General features: G+C 34.3%; 1 pseudogene; it reads right to left on the reverse strand.

Moving 5' to 3' along the window:
- Nucleotides 1-21,554: 21,554 nt before the first annotated feature.
- Nucleotides 21,555-22,365, reverse strand: LOC108032880 (40S ribosomal protein S3a-like; annotated as a pseudogene).
- Nucleotides 22,366-22,646: the final 281 nt, after the last annotated feature.

Genomic DNA, 22,646 nt, shown 5'->3' on the forward strand with positions numbered 1-22,646 from the left:
AAAACAAAAATGTTATTTCCAAGCGTTGTTTGTTGTATGTTAAAAAAACACTGAAGATATAATTTTTATACCCTTGCAGAGGGTATAATGATTTCAGTCAGAAGTTTGCAACGCAGTGAAATAGATAACATACAGATATAGATCCCTACAAATGCCTAATGCAGGAAAAATTTAAAAAAAAATGAGGAGCGCAAAAAAACTTTCTGCGGGTTCCGACATATATTTCACCTGCAATAGATAGCTTGAAAACTGAGAGACTAGTTTGAGTAGAAACGGACGAACAGACGGACAGACGGACGGATAGTTGGACATGGCTTGATCGACTCGTCTAGTGACGCTGATCAAGAATAAAATGGGTTTAATTGACACCAAAACAGTGGACTCCACTGCTAATGTAATTAATAAAATCGAATCAAAAAATATTGATACCGATTTACCAAATATATTAATATCAATAATTATTTTCATTGTGAGTGTATACATATTGTATAAGGCTTATGTGTACCACAATAAGTGCGTATCAAGGAAAGCGATAATTAGAAGCCAGGCTGAAGATCTGGATAAAATCTAAATAATTAAAATGAAAACAACTGTTATAAAAATATAGCCATACTTTGAAACAAATCGGAGCATCTATTTATTTCAGATTTTGAAATCGAGTTTAAGAATAGGTATGACATATCTCTTTCCCCGCTCATTCATGGCAGCGCACGCAAAAAGCAATAGAACTGTCTACCGAAAGAAAATGTAAAGTATTCTCGACATTAAGCATACACCCAGTGATAGGACGCATAAATGCTAAGAATTACGCACAATAAAAAAAAAAAAAAAAAGAATAAAATTTTAATATGGAATGAATTAGTATACGACGGTTAGGTACTACGACATAACAAATCCAATCTCACGTTTCTTAAGAATGGTATGAGTATATATACAAAAAAAAAACATTTTCAACTAATTCGGTTGAAAATTATAGGACTTCTTAGAGACCCTTAATGAATTGAAGATTGTCATTGGCTATACAAAAATTGAAAATCTATGTACTGGATTTGAGTATAAGATCGCTGAATGTATGCTGAAAAAGACGCCGTATGGATCATAAATAGCTCTGTATCTAACTGATAAGGACGAGAAAGATGTTTGGAATTTCTACCTAAGAGTTATGTAAACAAATTTTCTACAAAGACACCTTTTAGGACACTAATTGAGAATGGAATTACTCATATGGTATATAAAGGAAAAGATCCAAACAGATGTAGCAGTGCCCAAATTGAATTTTTATCAGTACATAACTAAAGTAAATGAAATTGTCCAATATAAAGGGAAGAGTTTTAAGATCTGACAACAGTCTCAAATCAGTCAGAAAAATGTACGCTCTACAAATCGAATTATTCTTGATGCAATTTGAAGGCATGCTTTTTGAGCAACACCTGCGACGGATGGAATTTTTGAAAGCTACTCGGCGGATTTAGAGGAAAAAAAGTTGATTCATTCAAAGTTTGGATTCCACTACAAACTTTGCCCCTGGAGCGACGATGATGCTTCATCTGGACCCGACACATGCCAGTGTCATATGCTGCCGGCACTGAAAGATGAAGCCCTTAGTCTTATGATTAAATATTAAAAATTGAACAAACGAATTTCCCCAAAACCTTAAATAGAATAAATTAATTTTACTTAATAAACATTTTTTATTTTTTAAAATGGTCCTTAAACATTTGTAGTATTAATTTATCATTGTATAAAAAGTCACTTTTCTTTTAATAAAATAATACAGCAGGCACTAATGACCGCAAGTATTGGAAAAATATCCTGAGGATATAGTCCATATGAATCAAAAAATTCTGCTGACCTGCGACTGTCAAAATGGAATGCAATCCAATGAGTTCTTTTCTTATCTGAAGTATCGGTGTTCGCAATTATTAAAGCGGGATACTTTAAAATAAATTTTGGTAACTGGTCCGAAGGAAAGATTCCTTTAAAAATAGATCGTGTTTTTGAATGCTTAGAAAGCAAATGTTGAATTTGTAAAGTATTCGTTTTAAAAAAGCGTTCGAATATTTCTATGTTTATCAATATCAAGCATGGAATCGTATTACAGTATACTAAACAAGTAACTGCTTCAAAAAGTGCTTGCGAAAATCTTCCTTAGAATCTTATATTACCTTGCGAGATCAAATTTGAACATTCAGTTGAATTTGATTGATCAGCACTTAAGTCAAAGGCTAATATAAAACTGTTTGTATCAAATATTTCCTTTGTAATTTGCAGTCCACGATCGTAATGTTTTATTTCACTATAATTACCATATAATAACCTCTGGAGTTTGAACCTTTTCCGGGTTAGAGAAATAAAATTCTAAAGCCTGGGAACCTTGAACTCCATTAACCAAGTAAATATTTTTTGTGTATGTTTTATTTATAGAGTTTTTAGGTATGCTTTGCATATAGCGGTAACTTTCTTCTAAAGTGAAGAGTAACGAAAATAGGAACAGCTGAAGCTTCGATTGGGATCTTTTATCCAGTTGAATCCGTAATTAGTATTGAGATTTCCTTTGGGGACCATATATCCAAAGGATAATATTTAATATTTTTAAGTTGAATATTTTTCTCTTTTCCGTTATAATGCATTTCATGAAGGCATCTTGGTCTTTTACTACCTACTGACCTTGGGTTTATTATGTCCGTGTAAATAAAAATCAATCCATTTTCAAGTATTTTTGACTCATCGGATACATTTCTATACCTAAATGTTTCAGCATTTACTAAACTAACAAATTCGCTTTCTTCAACACTTTTATCTTGATTAGGTGTATATTTAATGTAATTATTCAAATACATATCTGTAATACCGACTTCCCAATCGTCGTTCATGTCTTCAGGAATATTAACAATGTTTGTAAATACACACTTTACGTTATCAGGGAAAACATTCATAGAATCATTACTGAGCAATGCTATAAAAATCTCTTTTGAATAACCCATAGTTGATCTCTTAATTTTAGTTACTGATTAGTTCCAATTAATTTTGTTTTTACCAGTTTGTACTGAATTTTTTGTTCGAACCGATCGTGTTAACTTCTCACGTCCTGTTACATATCTAAGATCTCGATATGGTTTTGTTTTTGTTTTTAATTTTTCTAGTTTTGCTTTTAATTTACGTTGTCGTACAGTAAGCTTACATTTGACACTGCACTTTCTAATTCTAATTTTTTTATATCTATTTTACTATTCAGAAAAGAAGTATCTCTTAACTTTCGTTTTTCTGGTAAAATATTTTTCATTGAATTTAAATTCTCGTCATCACTGTTAGGTGGTAATGGGAAGAAGTGAATGTTCATAATTTGATATTGATTTTGACGTGCTTGGTTTTGTATCTGATAGGAGTTAGGATTGTGTTTATTTTTAATCAATTTTTAAAAGTTTTCCAAAGATTCCAGAAGGCAATGAACTTAACAGAACAGGTAAAAATCCACCTTTTTGAATAAGGACTTTTCTCTTAGAGCTTAATGTACGTTTTGGGCTCGAAAGATATCGGAAACATTTTTAAACTTTTTTAGAGCATCTAGATGTGGCTTAGTAACTTTATGGTTTCCTTGTAATGTGTTCAATAAATCTCCACTATTGTTTTTACGAGTTCACTATCACTATTGTTTATAATTGCCTTACGTAGCCTATTATCGGCGATTTAGACTCTTTTTGAAAACCATTTTCATCTGAACAGCACACTGCATATTGCAAAATAAAAATGTCTGATCTAAATCTTAATAGATCGTTAATTCCTGAGTGAGATCAATAAGTAAATATCCGAGTGGTTGCTCCGTTACTCTTTATATATTCTAAATAACTCTGTTGGGTTTTCAGGATATATTTTTCTTGCTAAGCATTGAAATTAAATTAATGAAATATCTCTGGTGTGCGAAGATTTATGAAATATATTCTGAGTCACCACTACTACTGATGGTGTGAACCCTATGTTCATTTTCCTTCTAATTACAATTCGACTGGCGTATTGGGTTGCTCCTTATATTAGAGAACCAATCGGATTGGTTCTAGGAGTACAACATTCCTGTATGCACTCCCTGTAAATGACAACCTTTTAAGTACTAAAAAAATGAGACACTCCAATCAAGTAAGTAGAGAGGAAATCCAATGAGAGATGGTTTATAAATAAGTAAAGAGTGGTTAACCGAATCGAACGCCTTGCTGAGATCGGTGAATATGACATGTTTGTTTCTTCTGGAGAAAACTACAATGGATTAGACGCGAAAATTCGAGAAGATTCGTAGAACGTTTCTTAACAAATCCGTGTTGGGAGGTTGAAATAATTGAACTACACATATGCTGAATCTGACAGGTTACTAGAGGTTCGAAAAGCTTTGGGATCGCAGACAGCTTGGCAATACCTCGGTAGTTACCGACATCAGTTTTAGAACCTTTCTTGTGAAGAGGCATTAAAAAAAATGTCTTCCAAACACTTGGAAAGAATGACAGTTGCAATGAGAGGTTAAATATAAAAGTGATTGGGACGCAGCAGATGCAGCACACTGTTTGATTATGTAACTCGGAATTTTATCCGGACCTGCAGAGAAAGACTCGTAAATAGTCAACATGCCATTTAGAACGTAACTGATTTTAAAAGGTGGGATGTGGATATTATTAATGTGGGGTAAAGCGTATGGATAACTAGTCGATGAGTTATAGGAGAGAAAAAAATATGTAGCTTGAAAGAAAGTTGCAAAGAGGTTAGAAATGTTAATATCGGAAGATTTTGAAAAGTATATTTGTATAAAAAGTCACTTTTCATGAAATTTTTTAAAAAACAGTTTAGTGTTTTCCTATTTCTTTTAATAAAATAATACAGTAGGCAATAATGACCGCAAGGATTAGAAAACTATCCTTGTAGTTGTTGCTTCTTATAAAAATATTTATAGGCGTTGGATTTTAAAAATTTTATAAATTCTTTTTTCTGGGGATATTGTCCATAAGAATCGAAAAATTCTGCTGACCTGTGACTATCAAAATAGAATGCAATCCAATGATTGAAGTATCGCAACTATTAAAGCGGAATACTTTAATATAGAATTCAGTAACTGGTCCGAAGGAAAGACTCCTTTAAAAATAGATCGTGTTTTTGAGTGCTTAGAAAGCAAATGTTGAATTTGTAAAGTATTCGTTTTAAAAAAGCGTTCGAATATTTCTATGTTTATCAATATCAAGCATGGAATCGTATTCACAGTATACTAAACAAGTAACTGCTTCAAAAAGTGCTTGCGAAAATCTTCCTTAGAATCTTATAGTACCTTGCGAGATCAAATTTGAACATTCAGTTGAATTTGATCGATCAGCACTTAAGTCAAAGGCTAATATAAAACTGTTTGTATCAAACATTTCCTTTGTAATTTGCAGTCCACGATCGTAATGTTTTATTCCACTATAATTACCATATAATAACCTCTGGAGCTTTGAACCTTTTCCGGGTTAGAGAAATAATATTCTAAAGCCTGGGAAGGAACTTGAACTCCATTAATCTATAGACCAATCAACCAAGCGGTGAATATTAAGTTAAACGGGTCTAAGGTCCGATTTCCTGAGTATGAACGGTTTTTAACCGTACAAAACTTCAGAAAATTTGGTAGCTGACCAATAACTGCGTTATCTATTGATAGTGTATTGGAGCCCGGATAAATTTTAAAAGATTTGACTTCGGCATTGATGAATGGGTAAAGAGCATTTATTGTTTGTAAGACATGCTGGGGTTAATTGTTATGTGATTCATAAAAGTTATGCTTCTAGTATCTTGATTCAGTGTCGGTTTCCATTAAAAACAAGAAATAAAGTTAACTTCGTTTCACCATTTCCTAAGCAAACAAATTCGATTTCATACATTCGATATGGTTACTCATTTTGTTTTGGGGAAAATATCGCTAATGCTTAACTTTCTTGTAGACTTCTTTTTTTATGATGCGTATTGGATGTAATTAGTATTAAGATTTCATTTGGGGACCATATATCCAAAGGATAATATTCAATATTTTTAAACAATATTTTTCTCTTTTCCGTTATAATGCATTTCACGAAGGCATCCTGGTCTTTTACTACCTACTTACCTTCGTTTTTCCATTTTTCGGTATTTTTGACTCATGGGATACATTTTTATACCTAAATGTTTCAGCATTTACCAAACTAACAAATTTTGTTTCTTCAACACTTTTATCTTGATCAGGTGTATATTTAATGTAATTATTCAAATATATATCTGTAATACTGACTTCCCAATCGACGTTCATGTCTTCAGGGATATTAACAATGTTTGTAAATGCAGACTTTACGTTATCAGGGAAAACATTCATAGAATCATTACTAAGCAATGTGATAAAAATCTCTTTTAAATAACCCAATTTTGGTCTCTTCATTTTAGTTATTGATACGAAATCCAATTAAGTTTGTTTTCCCCAGTTTGTACTGGATTTTTTGTTCGAACCGATAATTTCTCACGTCCTGTTACATATCTAAAAACTTTATATGGTAATGTTTTCGTTTTTTTTGAATTTTTTTGTTGTTCAGTAAGCTTCACATTTAACACTGCCTTTTCCAGCACATGGCTCGCTAAGCAAATCGGACATGCGAACTCAAAGAATTCGATCAGAATGGAGAGTATTTTCAATATCTCTTAACTTTCGCTTTTCTGGTAAAATATTTTTCATTGAATTTAAATTCTCGTCATCACTTTTAGGTGGTAATGGGAGGAAGTGAATGTTCATAATTTGATATTGATTTTGACGTGCTTGGTTTTGTATCTGATAGGAGTTAGGATTGTGTTTATTTTTAATCAATTTTTAAAAGTTTTCCAAAGATTCCAGAAAGCAATGAACTTAACAGAATAGGTAAAAATCCCCCTTTTTGAATAAGAACTTTGGTTTCCTTGAAATTAATTAATTAATTTACGTTGTCGTTCAGTAGGCTTCATATTTCACACTACCTTTTCCAATCCTAATATCTTTATATCTATTTTACTATAAAGAAAAGAAGTATCTCTTAACTTTCGTTTTTCTGGTAAAATATTTTCCTTTGAATTTAAATTCTCGTCATCACTTTCGGGTGGTAATGGGAGGAAGTGAATGTTCATAATTTGATATTGATTTTGACGTGCTTGGTTTTGTATCTATACAATCTGTGGTTTGAGTTTCATTTGTTCTGATTGAAATAAGAGGCGCTTTTTGTTCATTATGAACATTCCATTTCCATTTTTAATCATTTTTTAAAAGTTTTCCAAAGATTCCAGATAGCAATAAACTTAACAGAATAGGTAAAAATCCACCTTTTTGAATAAGGACTTTTCTCTTAGAGTTTAATGTACGTTTTGGGCTCGAAAGATATCGCAATGCATTTTTATACTTTTTTAGAGCATCTAGATGTGGCTTAGTAATGTGTTCAATACAATCTCCACTATTGTTTTTACGAGTTCACTATCACTATTGTTTATAACTGCCTTACGTAGCCTATTATCGGCTTTTTTTAAGCACATACAATAAATGTTTGTTCCTTTTCAAGCGAATTAGACTCTTTTTGCAAACCATTTTCATCTGAATAGCACACTGTATATTATGAATTAGAAATATCTGATCTAAATTTTAATAGATCGTTAATTCCCTCAGTGAGATCAATAAGTAGATAACCGTGGGGTTGCTCCGTTACTTCTTTATATGTATATTCTAAATAACTCCGTTGTGTTTTCAGGATAAATTTGTCTTGCTAAACATTGAAATTGAAGCTTATCACGAGGATTTTTAAAAGCAACAATATATTTGGTATTTAATGAAATATCTCTGGTGTGCGAAGATCTATGAAATATGTTCTGAGTCACCACTACTACTGATAAGTTCCTATGGTGTGAACCTTTAGTAAAAAGCTCACACACATTTTTGTTCAACGCTCACATCATCAAATCGTCCAATATTAAAAGAATGGGTTCATTTGTTTCATTTTCAATTGTTTCAGGAACTCCTTTATAGTATTAAACCTTTTTAAAATTTGGCTTTGCGCTCTCCTCTCCATAACACCAAATAACTCGATCTATTGAAATATTAAAAAGATCACTATTCTTAGTAATTAGATTTTCTAAAAAGGTTGTTTTTCCCGATCCCGATGGTCCACAAATTAGCATTGTAAAAGGGTGTATAAATTGCGTAAACATTTTTTATATATTATTAAAAAATTTTATTTTATTCAGGATAAATTTAAAAAAATTTTATATAACTATTTTCTTATATAATGTTTTGTAAATTACATTAGTTTTGTTTTATTTTCTCCTGGTCGCGTTTCTTGGCACAGTTGTAACGAACTGATTTCTTTGGTTTCTGCTCTCTACGGTATTTGTGCGGCTAGCTCAGTAGATTGTGTGTGTTCGTCCCACCAAATTTATATAAACGTGACCGCCCAGTAGTTCAGTGAAAAAGCACAGAATTCTCGGGTTCGGAGTGGGTTTATTGCGGGTACAACTCGGGTATTGCAGTCGGCTTTACAATTTGCTTGTCTCGCTGTCTCCGACGGTGTGGGTTGTCTTGTCGCTCCTCGAAGATCCTTGACCGCTGCTTTCTCCTGACGTGATTGGCTCGGTGACTGCTCGGCCACGATTCAGACTCGCTATGGGGTCAGCCGTGCGGGCTAAGGGAAGCGTCACCGTTCTCAGACTAGGGTGAACAGACTGACGAGCTCTCCAGGATCACTCCTCTCGATACTCGACCGCCTGTCCCTTGCTCTGTCCCGGATGGTCCCACGGGCTTCCGCTCAGATCGTGCGGACAGTCAAGGCGGAACGCCAGGAAGCTGCCTCGCTTTTCACTTCGCTTCTGTGCCTCGCGTAAACGAACGTTCCACCCTAGCCTCACCCTTTCGCGTACTGTCCGTGCCGTTCCTGCGGGCTCGATCCTCCTTGCGTGGCCGTTGCGGTGTGGTGTCCTGCTTGCTGGTGGCGATGTCCTGCGAACTGCTCCTGACAGGTTGCTGTAGGTCTTGACTCCTATGCTGGGTTCGAGGGCATACGCCGATCCGGGACTTCTCTCCCTTCTGGCTCGTGACTCTCGGGGTTCTGTTGCGCCGCTCCGGGACTTCTCTCCCTTCTGGCTCGCTACTCTAGGGGTTCCGTTGCGCCGCTCCGGGACTTCTCTGCCTTCTGGCTCGCTACTCTAGGGGTTATGTTACGCCGCTCCGGGACTTCTCTCCCTTCTGGCTTGCTACTCTCGATTTCAAATCTAAGTCTAGTAGACCCTCCAGGCGTAACGCCAGGACTTCGTCGGCAGGACAGAACAGAACTTAGACGTGTGGTGCCTCCTTAGACCTCAGCCACCTGTGTCTCAGTTCGGAGATTCCTAGTAATCCCAATCCCGAACGTCTCAACGTGACGATCTTGCTCCTCGTAGGCTCCCACGGCGCTGCTTCCGACGACTCGCCCTGGTGTGGATTCCTCGTAGCTTGCTTGGTTGGCTTTCGTTCGACTGCTTGCTCTCGACTAACTGCTCGCTCGTGACTGACTGATCTCGACTGAATGCTCTCGACTGAATGCTCTCGACTGAATGATCTCGACTGAATTTCCGCTGCCTGCGCCCTGCGGGTTTATATAGGGCCTCTGGGAACCGTTATTTCCCTTTTGCACACGGCCGCCAGAACTCTCCACACCGGGTCCAAAGTCCATGGCTCCTGTTTGACCCTCTTGACCTTGACGCACTGCCTCCCGCCGCCGTCCAGCCTGTTGTGGCACCTTCTTTCCAAAGTCCAAAGTCCAGCGGTGTCCCGTTACTCCTTTTTGCACACGGCACTCTCGCTCCGCCCGCTCTCTCCTTCTCCATTGTTATTCAACTCCTCACACAGTTCTTCTCGAAATGAGTATCAGATCCGCAAAAATTACAATAATTTCTTGTATCCTTTTTTGCTGGGATCATTTCCAAAAAAACTCTTAAAGGAATTCATAGTGGGAAACAACCTGATTCATCCACTAATTATTTTGACTGAATTTTAAACATATGTATGTGTTACCATTACTGTACGAGTATATTTCATAATTTGTGTTTTCTAGGAATACAAACAACTTAAACAAATTATTTAATGAACACCAAAGTGGACGTTTTTTCTTGTGTATTCTACAATTCGTAAAAAAATTTGGTAGTTGAGTTAAACTTCTTCCGATATCTATATCGATAATGTTTGTTGATAAATACTTGATTTAAAAATTCTTTTTAATTTCACCACGAACAAGAACTGTGTGATACTTATTGAGTGGTATGAGTATTTCTTCAAGACTTGTGTATGGAATATCTCCAGCTGACCAATCCAATCCGTTTATGTTCTGCTGGTAAAGGTGCTGCTGCTTAAGAGCTCCATTATCCAATTCTTTTATGTTATATGGCGGTTTGAAATGGAAAAAATTAGATATAACAGTTCCAGCAGGCATAAACGCCAGCTCCTTAACGAAAACTTGTTTGTTGTTACCAAGTACATATTGAAAATATGCTATAATGCTTGAATTACGATCGACTGTGTTCATCATTGGTTGAGATTTTTTAATCAACTGAGGGTGTGCTTGCTAGGGCTTTCTCCTTTATATACCGGTAAGACTAGAACATATTTACAGTTTATTTAAAGTAGTCTCACCTGATGGACATGTGTGTAACTAAAAGAAATGAAACTTCTCGAAAGAAACAGGACCACGAAGTCATTTTTGGATTCGAGTATTATGTTGTTCATAACTTAAAATTAAAATGTGGTCTGTCAACTACTCGAAAAGTAAGTAATATATCTTTACAATAATCATATTATTCCTAAGTGTGTATCTTTACAAAAATTTGATATTCAACTATCTGATTTAGAAGGTACCTTTGATAAGGATGTGCAAATAGATTTAACACGATTATGTTTTGAAATTTCAAAAAAGATGCGTTCAGAAATAATAAGGGTTGTTCTTGTATATAAGCAAGCATTATTGACTAAGCAACCATCGTCATCAAATAAAAAATAACACTAATAAATCAACACCTTAAGATGAACAAACAACAAGTTGTCGATGAAATTCATAAGGCAGCGCGAAAAAACTTCATACGGCGAAAGTTCGTTCAAAAAGGGATACATGACACATGGCAAATTGATTTAGTTGAAATGATACCATTTTCGAAAGAAAATAAGGGTTTTAGATATTTACTGACCGTTATTGACACGTTCTCAAAGTATGCATACGCCGAGGCAGTTAAGTCAAAGTCTGCCCTGGATGTAGCAGAGGCAATGAAATCCGTTTTTAAAAAGAGTAAAAGTACACCCAAGAATATTCAGTCAGATCAAGGGAAAGAATTTTTTAATTCCACTTTTAGGAAATTAATGGAAAAATTTGATATAAATCATTATCATACTTATACGCATCTCAAGGCTTCTATATGTGAACGCTTTAATAGAACATTAAAAAATCGTATGTGGAAAATGTTTAGTATGCAGGGTATATATAAGTGGATTCATAACATCAATTATCTCGTAGATCAATACAATAATTCATATCACCGAACAATTGAAATTAAGCCTATAGATGTCTGCACGAAAAATGAAGAGTTTATTTTAAAATCGGTATATAATATCCAAAAATATTTCCAAAACATACATTTTTAGTAGGTGATTTTGTTAGAGCATTTATGAAGGGATACGAACCTAATTGGACCACAGAAGTTTTTAAAGTTTTAAAGTCAAGTCTACATACCCCGTAACATATGAAATACAAGATTATATGGGTATTTATGAAGGGATACGAACCTAATTGGACCACAGAAGTTTTTAAAGTTTTAAAAGTCAAGTCTACATACCCCGTAACATATGAAATACAAGATTATATGGGTACCCCTATTAATGGGTCATTTTATGAAGAGGAACTTCAAAAAGTGAAAGACAAAAATGCTTTCCTAGTAGAGAAAATACTAAAAAGGAAAAATAATCAAGTGCTTGTAAAATGGAGCGGTTTCGATTCCAGCCACAACTCATGGATATCTGTAAATGACCTGCTAAAGTAATAAAACGCAACAATAACAAGTTTAATTTTTTATCTATTTATTTACAAATTTTTATTCTTATAATATAAACATATTAACATTTATTTAATAACGGGTTTAATTTTGACTACTTAATATATGTTCAATATTATAATGACCATGAGCCAATGTATTACAATTATCTGGTAAAATATATCTCTTATCATCCTTATAATTAAGACTTATTTTATTCATAATTTCAGTATAGAGGATGTGCGACCTACTTCGAATAACTCGCTGGGATCCATAAAATGTTTTTCTTATATTTTATATATTCTATATAATCTTCATGATTCAGTTTTTTAATAACTGATTTCTTAACTCCCTTAATTTTTTTTATACATTCGTTTTCGTTTCCTTCCTTATCAACTAAACAAGAGTATGCCCTAGCCTTCAGTCCAGCAAAAGAAGTCATAACCCTACCTGCATGTTCATCCTTCATTTTGCCAGGTTCTCTATTATTACCTTAAACTATATTAATTGGTGTTCTAGTTTATAATTTGAGGTATAAAATCGTTCTGTTCTAGTTTATAATTTGAGGTATCAAATCGTTCAGGATTTTCTTTTATAGTTTCGTAAAAGTCTTCCTCTGAAGATAAAATAAATGAATCTGTATCCATATAAATTATTTTCGAAGAATGACTTTTAAGTAATAGAAAATAATAATAAAATTCATACATTAACCATTTAGATAATTCTAAAACAGCAACTCCTATGTATATTGGCTTATCATACATAATTTTTGATGGTGTTGAGTCAATCGCTGCCAGATCTGTCCCAAATATCTCAACGCTATGGAAGTCATGTCTAGCTATGCGTTGCCTAAAGCCTGGCGAATTTTGTCTTGATTTATAATGTTTTACTAATACTATATTTCTACGCTTAGCGACATTTTCCATTGTTTTGCCGTATACTGCATTATTCATTAACTTTAAAAATTTTTTTTCAAAATCATTTTCGGCTATTTTTCTTTGATCAGTGCTTAAATTAATATAGGGCTTTAACCAGCATGATTGTGTAAAAGACAAAACCTTATGTATTTTTTTTACAATTAAACCATGCTGTATACAAAGTTGAAGCTGTTTTAAGTGGATAATGTATTCGCTTTTATTCGATAAATCAGCTATGAGTTTTTTCTGCTTACCTCCTGGAGGAACTTTGTTTTCTGGACAGAAAGGCAAGTAGTTATGCGAGTCATGCCGATCAGTAGGATATTATAAATCCACTTCTAATATGTATACTACATTTCCATCAGCAGAAATATTTTTGAAAACGAAAGATTCTAATTGATCATTACTTAAAAATTTAAATCCTGAATGCGGTAAGGGTTGACTCATTGCCCAACCATATAAATTATTTGCATCAATATAGCTAAGGTAGTTATTTGGTTTACTTGAATCGAAGTTAGTTATATATTTATTATTAGCTATAGAAATTCTTTGGGTACATTGAGTTAACCCAGCCCTTATCGCTCTTTTTAAAAAGTTGTACATGTCTCCGTCACTAATAAGTTCTAAATTTACATTAGTATACTTGAGCATAGCATCCCAAGATATTGACGGTGCTGTAACATAGTTAATAGGGTCAAGCTTATAAATTTTCTGACAAATTTTTCTAAAATTTTCGAAAACATCGGTCAAAATTAAAACATCACTTTCTAAATAAAGTTTTATATAATCTTTTATAGTATTACAGTTGAAAGTTTCCCAAACCTTTTGTGCAAAATTGTAATCATCTATACTACAATTTTCTTCGATGAGAGAATTGTAAAAACTATCAATGTCAGGAAGCTGGGTATCCTCAAATTTTTCAAAACTATCTAAATAGTCGTATGGAAAGACACCCTTCCTACGCATTTGCATAAATTTTTCTCCCTGAAATTTCGTGCTTAAAACTTTAAAATTTTTGTCCTCCATGTAACTTTTTTTGTTTTTCTAAACTTGAATTTAAAAACCTAAATGAATCGATATATCTTATTTTGTATCTATTTGAGGCATTTATTTTAATTGTCTGCGTTAGTGCTATGTAAAGTTCTTTATTACAAGGAATAGGACTTAAGTCGCCTTCTAATTCAGTAATAAATAAATGTATATTATATTTCGATAAATTATGAAAGACTACAGGAAAGAAGGGATCACTTAATTTATATTTTGGCTTGCAACTTTTATGAATAGGTCCCACGTAATTTCCAGTAAATTGGTTGAAGTGTTGTTCCAGGTCGTCATCATGTATTTCTTTCTCACAGGCGCAGCAACTACCCTTCTGTTCATCGTCATTAATTGGATTTGTGCTCGGACCTTTGGGGGTTGACCAATATTAATAAAAAAAACTTATAGTTTTTTCTTTGAGTGATTTACAAAATTGGGTAATGCAGACAGCGCCAATGATATTTAAACAAATTTATTAGTATTAAATATATGTTATTTTTTTAATATTTTTTGGAACATACCTTCATATGTATACAATTCGTTAAGAGCCGGATTATATTTATGCTCAACGTAAAATGATACTGCACATGCAGTATGCTTTTGCACTCTTGTTGTCGACGAAGTAGTGGCTGAGTTTAGGCATGTAATGTAATTTTCAAGAACAGCGTCAATGTCAGCATATATCACCACTGGAGGGGATCATTTTTTGTGAAAGCCCTTAAACGATGTTGTAGTATTTGGCTCTGGGTAGAAGAAGGCTACTTTTCCGCACTCAAGCTTATTATGGGTTGTGTTATTTACGGTGTAAAATTGCAGTTTTCACAAAAATATCCACCCGCCTTCGATTTGGAATGTTGCAAGGATCATAATCTTTTTACACTCGTAATGTAGGCGTAATGCATGACATCTTGGCTTATATTGTTGATTCCTAATATATTTATGTGATTAGAACGAATAGATTTTGTTCTAAAGGTTGGCCCGATAATTTTTTCGCCATCTGCATCAGTTTCATAAATGTTAATGCTGAAGTCTGCATTATTTTTTACAAATTGAATAATTTCTTTATATGTGATTGGAAACTCGAGTTTTGAAAAATCAATCTTATTCCATCATATACAATGATTTCATTATTAATATTTATTTGGTATGTGGTGGGCTTTGTCATTTTTTCTCTCGAATACTTTGCTGTGTTTTTGCAAAGGTAGTACTCTCATGGCTTTTATTAGCTATATATGCTAGTACGCACCACTTGAAACAAAATACATCCGTATTTTGTACATTTATAAGCGCATTTCGTGTTCTTATTTTTTTAAGGGGCCTGGATAGCTTTATTATCGTAATTTCAAAATATGTAAAATTTCTAATTGCCCAACCAGAATCTTTTTCTTGGAACTCAGTGCTTGATGTTAATAAACTATCTATTGCCGTATTTAACTCATTGTCAATGTTTTCAGATTGGTATACCGATTTGTATGCAGCCGTAAAATGTTTTGATGTTTCAATTGTATCTTCTTTTTCTGTTTTTTTTATATAGGTACCACAAACTCTAAGGCTGAATTTAATGGCCCTATATTCAATCAAGCAATGTTTTAAAACTTCTTTTATATTTTTTTTGGAAAAGCTGGTAATAATCTTTTAAATCAATAGTATTTTGGACAGAACTATTAATTCTAAATGATTTTACTGGAAACTCTCTGACCGATGCATTGTTATGCTTATCGGTCAATATATGCTGACGTTCTCTTGAGGCCAGATATTTTTCACCGCAAGTAGGATATAAAAGTTCCATTCTTATATCCTTTTTGCTCTCGGTAATTTTAATTTTTTTGGGTTGATTAAGGATTTCCTTACCCTCCTTCAATCTTAGTCGTTTTAGAGCATTAGCGGATGTTGAAGGATGGTCGTCTAAATTTTGTGGTCCTTGGTTTAGTTGCTGTTGTTGTTTTTGATTGTGTTGTTGTTGTTTTTGATGATGTTGTTGTTTTTGTTGTTGTTTTCCACCATTCATTAATAAAATGAATGCATTTTTGGGTCCTTCACAATTTTGATAATGCTCATCAAAGTCATAATTGTTGACTTCAGTAGAGCACAAGTCACATCTTATTTTTGATTTAGCCTTTAAAACCTCGAAAGCATTTCGAGGCTTTGAGCACTAGGCAAATTGAGCTTCAAACTCACTTATCTTCACATTTTTAGTGCACAAATCACAAACAATTGATGACTCCATTTTTCGGTTTTTATTTTAGTATCTTTTTAAGTCAGTTGGTATAGGTATATTATATAAATATATAATATGTGGAATAAATGTTAGTAAATTTAAACGAAATAAAAGTGAACGTTCAAACACAACTTGAATTGTTACGCGCGATAACCGGCACCGAAATGGATTGATAATTTATATAGAATGCAGTACTGAGGCATTTGAAGAACTGATCCTGAGCAATTTGAGGGGTGTCATTTTTATAGTCTAGACTTAACAGGTTGTCATCTACAGGGAGTGAATACAGGCATGTTGTACTCCTAAAACCAATCCAATTGGTTCTCGAAAATAGGAAGCAGAACAAGACCGCAGTCGAATGGTTATTAGAAGGAAAAGGAAGACAAGGATTGCTAACAAATTATCGGGGGTGAACGTGATGTAGGAGGGTTCAGTATGTAGGTAAATATCGATGGTGTATCGGCTATGGGATAGGTTACACTTACGAAAGGTAATCTCTGTGTAAGCAAGATACAAAATTATTGACACTTTGGTTCGGGCCAACATTTACGCAAGATGTTGCAGTAAAACCAAGCAAGCCTTAAGCTGAGAGTAGCTAGAAAAAGGGGGATAGAGGTTTTAAAATCATAATCAGTGTGTTTGCTATCCGAGGGAATCCTATCGTTTTATTGCATTTCAAAATATTGTGACCCCTCGCTATCTTCTGAGAATGTCCATGAGAAAGTGCACGTGCGTTACCCAATTTCCCACTACTACCCAAAAACAGGTGAAAAATGCCAACGACCGTCGATGACCAAAATATATTTCAACCGTCACTAAAAAAAAAAAAAAATTGGTGTTATTGGCTTCTCAGCTTAAGTCTTTAACTTTGCTGTAGAAGTCAATAAATCAAAAATTTTAGGTTCTACATTATATTAGTATGTGCGGAATGACCTGATAATAAACTCTAAATTCAGCAAAAAGAAGCCATTGTAAGCAGGGAAAACTTAAAACAAGTCTTGAGGAGAGGAACTTGTATTTTTAATAGGCACTGGTGCAGACATATTAATACTTAAAGAAAGTGCAGACATTTTTTCTGACATTCATTCCGACTATGTAATGAACGTCGAGAAATTATAAAATCCATAGGACAAATATCCATTGGGATTGGGTCTAAATCAAGAAGCCCAGGTACAAACATAATTTAAAGTTAAAATTGTTGAGCCATCTGTATCTGCACATAACATTCCATACCGGGCTCAGATAAAAAGAAATGGCGATTAGGTAATTGACTATCTTCAGATCAATAAAAATTAATATCTGATAAATTTCCACTACCTCGAATTGATGATAATTTTGATCAACTGGGTCAAGCAGAATACTTTTCATGCTTTTACTTAATGTCAGAATTCCATCAAATTCTAGATAAAAGTTCAAGAGATATAACGTCCTCTTCAACGAGCAACGGCTCATATCGCTTCACCCAATTACCTTTTTGGATTAACAATAGCTCCTAACTCATTTCAGAGAATGATGATTATTGAGTTTTCTCGACCAGAACCTTCTCAAGAATTCCTTTATATGGACGACTTAATAGCATATGTATTTCGGAACAATAATCGGTTGCTCATATCGCTTCACCCAATTACCTTTTTGGATTAACAATAGCTCCTAACTCATTTCAGAGAATGATGATTATTGAGTTTTCTCGACCAGAACCTTCTCAAGAATTCCTTTATATGGACGACTTAATAGCATATGTATTTCGGAACAATAATCGGTTGTTTCGAAATACATATGCTTAAGAACTTAACAGATAATTTTGAGAAATGTAGGAAATACAAACTGATATTACATCCAGAAAGATGTTCTTTTTTATGCATGAAGTGACTTTTCTAGATCATAAATGCATTGATAACGAGAACAGGACTGGACGTTTTCAAGCATTTTGTAACTTTTATAGACGTTTTATAAAAAATTCCCCTATTCAAGATTATGTAAAAAGAATGTTCCTTTTCAATGGACGGATGAATGTCAAAATGCATTCCAATATTTAAAAATAAAACTTATGGAAAATTCTTTGCTATAATATACAGATTTTAAAAAAGGGTTCTGTATAATCACGGATGCAAGTGAGCAAGCATGTGGAGCGGTTTTAACTCAAATGATGGTCTCCAACTTCCCATCGCATACGCATCAAGAGCATTTTCAAAGGGAGAAAGTAAGAAGTGTACTACTAAGCAGGAATTAGCTGCAATTTATTGGGCAATATTACATTTTCGATCATATATTTATAAAAAACATTTTATAATTAACACAGATCACAGGCTCTAAAATATCTATTTTCAATGATCAATCAAATTTCTAAACTGACAAGTATGAGGCTCGAATTAGAAGAATATGACTTTACAGTCGAATATTTAAAGGGAAAAGACAATTATTTATCTGATGCATTATCAAAAATAAACATTAAAGAGCTACATAATATTACAGGACATATAATGAAAGTCACTAATAGATATCAAAAAACGACAAAATTCCGCGCAGAGACCAAAAAAATAGAATTGACAAAGCAAAAAAAAAGCTTCTAAGCCCAACGTATTTGAAGTCTTCAAAAATGACCAAGTACGTAAAGTAGTGGTAAGAATGGTAAGAAATCAATCACAAGATATGACTTTAGCGATACCAAGGGAATACCGGTATAAATAAAATCAGCCAACTAAAACGGTCACGGTGGGAAAATATCTTTGATAAAATATCAATCCGCCACTCAACCCGGTGATAATCCAATTCAAGGAGGTCATACTGGCATATCAAATCTTTGGACAAAGTAAAAATACACTATTACTGGAATTTCCACTACCTAGAATTGATGATAATTTTGATCAACTAGGTCAAGCAGAATACTTTTCATGCTTTTACTTGATGTCAGAATTCCATCAAATTCTAGATAAAAGTTCAAGAGATATAACGTCCTCTTCAACAAGCAACGGCTCATATCGCTTCAAAGAAAAAGAAAAAGAAGCAATGTTGTCTACATTTCCTGATAATCCAATTCAAGGAGGTCATACTGGCATATCAAATCTTTGGACAAAGTAAAAATACACTATTACTGGAAAAATATGTCAATATAACTGAGTATGTAAGAAAATGTCAAAAATGTCAGAAAGCTAAAATTATACCGCATACAAGGACCCCAATAACAATAACTGATAGCCCTATAAATGTTTTCGACAGATTGATAGTGGACACTATTGGTCCACTAAAAAAATCAGAAAATGGCAATGAATATGCTATATACTTAACAAAAAATCTAGTTGCCACAAAAGTTGCTAATAAGAACGCAAATACTGTCACTAAACATATTTTTCAATCATTAATTCTGAAGTACGGTCCAATGCATACGTTCATTACGAGCATTGGAACAGAATACAAGAATTCAATTAAAAATGACTTGTGAAAACAGTTCACAAGTATAGATTAAAAATTGTTATTTCATAATTGTATTTAGTATGGCCATGCATAGATACAAATATTTTTTGTAATTTCATTTTCTTTTACTGCTAATAAATGAAATTAAAAATAAATATAAATATAAATATATACATAAAATAAACAAAAAAAAACAAAAAAAAATTATTAGGTAAAAATCTTTATTATTATTAAAATAAATTCATATTATTACGTTATTTTTTAAAAGGAGGGAGATGTAGTATGCACATTTATTGTATGCTAAATATACCAAGAGTACTTTAAGACTACACACTGTAACAATTTGTTGCAGTGTAAACATAATTCATATGTCCCGGTCATAAGCCCAAGTGGCCGAAAAATGAACCAATCACTATGCCTTGCTCCACACTCTGAATGTGCTAGCATCGGCATAAATGTAACACGAAGGGACCGCATGTGCATATACCTCGCGCTCCAGCTTAAGACAGCATAGCCTATATACATAAGCATATACACAGCCGTCTCTCTGCCACCGTCTGGGGGCAGCGCAGCGACGAGACTTAGCCTTACTTAGAATTAAAAGAATAATATGAAGACAGACAAGATATAAACGTTGGAGCGGCACCATTGCTGCTCCCACAAAAATAAAGAAACAAAACTAAGGCAAATGAATGTGAAGTTAAATAAATGGAAAAACTAACATATCTCTTGGTGACTCCCAATTACTTCATGGCGACCGTGACATTGGCACCTGCAAACCATCAAAAATACCGCTAAGCTGGAAATGGAATTCGATCGGAAAGTCAACCGGAAAGAAGACAATTGAAGACTGGAACAAATAAATCTGAGTGAGTAGAGATGGAGCAATGGCAAAATAAGGGGGCGTCAAGAATAAAATAAATAAAAAAATAGCGCACATTAAGTGGCTATTATTTACAAACTATTATGCCACAAATCAACTGCCACCCCCCTGGGCAACAGACCAAAATTGGCAAGAAGAACTTGATTTCCCTAAATCAAGTCTTGTAAAAATAAAGCCAAGGCTCCAGCTCACTCAGTAATTAACCATAAAACATAACACCTCCAATTCCAAAAAAGCTGCCAAAAAGAGAAAAGAATTTTCCAAGGATTGCCCGGGACCATTGGAGAGTCCATTCTGCTAATCAATCTGTTCGTGACCTGTGTGATGACCAGCACCGATACCGCCTGAGCCCAAAAGCCCAGGGCATCTGAATCTGAATCTACAAGTGTGAGGGGCGTCAGCGAGCCAGCCGGCCACGACCAGCTGATGTAACTGGATTATGCAGACATCCTTGTTTGGAGCCGAAGGAGAAATATATTTAAATATAGACATGTATACAATGAAAAAAAAAAGTAAAATTGAGCGGAATCATTTCTACTCAATTAGAAGTGTAGCCCGTGAAGCTATACATATCAATAGGTAGGAAACCTGTAAAAGTAAATGCAAAGTAATGAAATAAGTAAATTTTCTAAAGAAACAGATAGTTATAATTGTAGATGGCACTTTCTAGATGTTTACTGTTAGGCAGGTCGCAGCTAAAGTGATCTTTATTGCACAGAACGTATTTCACAAGAGTTCCGGGTGTACATGAGGGAGTGCATGAGGGAGTAAGACAAACATAGTGTTTCTTAAGAGTAACAGGGATGTTTATATCTTGTGTGTAATAAAAGTGTGACCTAACTTAATGTAAAATGTATGTATGACAGATAATTAGGGATATGTATAAGTATGTATGTGTGAGTGTCTGCATGCTACATAATTATAATCAAAATATATATATTTCAAAAATGGGAGTAGTAAGTCAGTGGGAGTTAAGTCAATGGACTTATTAATAGCAATTAGTACAATAATGTATTTCATCTTCGAATACAAATACATTAAAAAATATGCATTTTATTCACATTAGACGGCTTTCTGCACTGGGGGCTCATAACCCTCGGGGCGGTCAACTACGGCTCCTTCGGTGGAAACGACGGCATCGACAGATTTGCCGCTACCATCACAATTCAACTCCAAGAGCTTTGAGACATCGAAACGCAGCTTCTTCAATACCTTGACTTTACGAATGTAAACATCATGTAATGGATAGATACGCTGGCAGCTTTTTTCATTGTCTTTTGCAATGGAATCCAATGCCAGTTTGTTAACAAGCTGCTTCAACTTCGCTAGTAATAATGTCAGTAATGCGAGCGCGAATCTTGCGGACCTGCGACTGTTGAGCATAGCATGTTTTGCGCTGAGACTGATGATCCTTGGCAGTAAATCCAATGCAAAACACTCGCAGAAGGTAACCATCGACAGTCTTTGCTTCAACAATCGCTTCAATAAGAGTTTGCCACTTTTTAACCATTGACCTGTCTGTAGTTAGATCCATGCCATGGAAGTTGTTTCGGTCTTGAACGTCTTCGGCAATAAGATGGAACTTGCGGAATGAGCGCTCCGGATCTATATCCTTTTGCAAATCTGCCACAGACACTTCAAAAACGCGACCCTTTAGATAGTCCGACGCTATTCTTTGGCCCTGGGTGCGGTTCACAAGCGTTTTACCGATTTGACGGGCTTGGAACATATTCGGGGCTTTCACATCGTACCAATCCTTGCGCGAAAAGGGGTCCACTACCTTCTTTTTACCACCCTTCTTGCCACCCTTGGAAAGATCTTTATTTTTGCCGACTGCCATCTTCAATGAATAAACCGGAAAAGGTCGAGTCACGTTAACTGTAGATGTCAAAAAAAAGGATTAATAATGTAGAGTTAAACAGTAATAACTTAGAATTAATACACACATTACTAATAATAATTGTTGTTATAATGTGAGCAAATTGTTTTTATAAACTGTATAAGTTACATAATAAATGTCAAAAAATGAAATATATGAACCAATACGCAGTCTGACCTCTATTTGATTTAACAAAATATTAAGTTGCCATTCCAATTGCAAACGCTGTCGCAAAAGCTATTTTCGAGTCTTTTATATTAAGGTACG

Source organism: Drosophila biarmipes, chromosome 3R (assembly GCF_025231255.1).
Source record: "Drosophila biarmipes strain raj3 chromosome 3R, RU_DBia_V1.1, whole genome shotgun sequence".
Taxonomy (NCBI): domain Eukaryota; kingdom Metazoa; phylum Arthropoda; class Insecta; order Diptera; family Drosophilidae; genus Drosophila; species Drosophila biarmipes.